The following is a 2174-nucleotide window of genomic DNA, read 5'->3' as shown; positions in this document are numbered from 1 at the left end:
ATGTAAGCCCAGTGGCTTGTTTACCAAATGTGTCCACGACACCCAAATCTTCATAATTAAATATATTGATTCATTCAGCTAGTGAATACTTCCCAAGTAGCTATTAATGCCCAGGCTTGTATTAATATTTTGGTTACTGTGGAGCATTCCCAGGAAATATGATAATGTGGTTATTTATCTGTCTCAGTCTTAGCACACAAATGCCTTGAAGTAAAGGGATTTTTTCTAACTTCTTTCTGGATTTCTGATCCGCCATGTATAGATACTGAGTAAATGATTTTAGAAGGATGAGAGAATGAATAAACAGAAGAATGGTCCTTACCTCTAAAAGAATAAAAAATGCATCTTTCTCTTTTAAGCAGACAGATAATTATTCAGTGGGCCTTGAGGAACAGGATAAATGGTTTCTCTGAAGGCCTGCATATTCTGAAGAATGAAAGGATTTGCTAATCTAGAATATGAGTCTCTTCTCTGCATAATTCTCCAATGAAGAGGCTCCAGTATGCAAATTAAATGCTACTCTTGTGTCTCTGGAATTGGCTATATAATTTCAATAGCCATTTAAATAACATTCAGAAGGCCATTCAAATAAATGAATCTTGAATTCTATAAAATTGTAGCAATGAACAAAGATGGAAAATTTTCTTGTTCATTGGAACACCCAACATTATTAAGCCAAGCATTATATAGATAAATGCAGATAAGTTTACTATACTCAGAGAACTCTGGAACTTTCAATTCCTTATAACACACCATAGGGATTTACGAACACATAGTAAAGTATACAATATGCATATTTTATAATAAAAACTTTCATCAGTAATATAATAGAATGCTTGATGATATCATCACTTTCAGCTAAATGGAATGCTTGATAGCTATGGAATGAACCAAACAATTATTGAGCACGTACTATATAACAGGCCTCTCTCTTTGGCAATACAATAAATCAAGGAGATACTGAAAGTGGTAATACTTTAGTTGGTGAGGAAGACCCAGGCGTCTATACACTATTTGACACTAAAAATTTGTAAAGACAGTGTCATACCATAATAGTAGTTATAGCTATTACTTTCTAAAAGCATGATAATAAAAAACAAATGAATTATTTTTGGGAAACAGCCATGCACCATCATTACCCTTGCCTACCTTGACCTTGAATTTTACAGCTGCTCTGCTCATGGCTCCTGGGGCTGGCTTCTAATGAACAGGAACTTGGCCCCTGTGATCCTTCCTGTAATAACTTATACTTTGCTTTGTTACTGTTTGTTTCTTGTTCTTCCTGCTACCCCCGTATCTCCTGAGCTTGGGCTCCACAGCACTCTTTTAAACATATAGGTAGGTTCAGGTAGTCTTGTTTACTCTTGATCTTCCTTCTCAGATGTGGTTCCACCACCAATTCCAAACCCTAGGTTATCTACTATAGATAAGCCTCATAGCCGAGATGCCATGTAGCTTCTTTCCAAGTCCTGCCTTTGGGGTACACACAGGGATATATAATTTTATGATGCTGAAAACCTCATCTTATCATAGTTTTACATGAGTATCTTATTTTTGCTATAATTCAAATTTGTATTTTTTTCTGACAGTAAAATGACATGACTCCTAAGTGAGAGAATATGAAACTAGATTTCTCAGATTCAGAAGGAGTTCCATTTCAGCACTTACTTGAAACAACCGAATATTTCACTGGCATCTCGGAGTGAAGCCAACAAACACATGTGGTCAGTTTCTTTATGAGTAGAATAAGGGGATTTGGGTTAGACTATTTCTCAGGTTCTTTATAGTTTTAATTTTCAAAGATATTTTAACTCTGATTCCCAGGGAAGATGGAACCATATTGATTTGAATTTCAGGATAAACTCAATATTTTCAGCCATGCAATTTTAGAATTAGAAGGAACTTATAAATTACCCATGCTCATCCTCTTATTTTACAGACCTCCTGGAAAAGGAGGTCCAAAGGAAAATGACTTGCTCAAAAACATCCGTCAATTGTATGCAGAGCTGAACTTGGACTTGGGTGTCTGGACTTTATTCCACTGATTTTCCATGGTTCCAGGGAAGACAACCTGGAGGCGTATTTCTAGAGGCAAGTGCTTATAATTTTCCACCAAAATATAACACATTCACACATACTAAATGTGGGCTTTTAATTTAACTGCTTGGCTATTA

The sequence above is a fragment of the Propithecus coquereli genome, unplaced genomic scaffold (assembly GCF_000956105.1).
Source record: "Propithecus coquereli isolate 6110/MARCELLA unplaced genomic scaffold, Pcoq_1.0 Scaffold41, whole genome shotgun sequence".
Classification (NCBI taxonomy): Eukaryota; Metazoa; Chordata; class Mammalia; order Primates; family Indriidae; genus Propithecus; species Propithecus coquereli.
The sequence above is the reverse complement of the archived record's forward strand: the minus strand, read 5'-3'. Positions refer to the sequence as shown.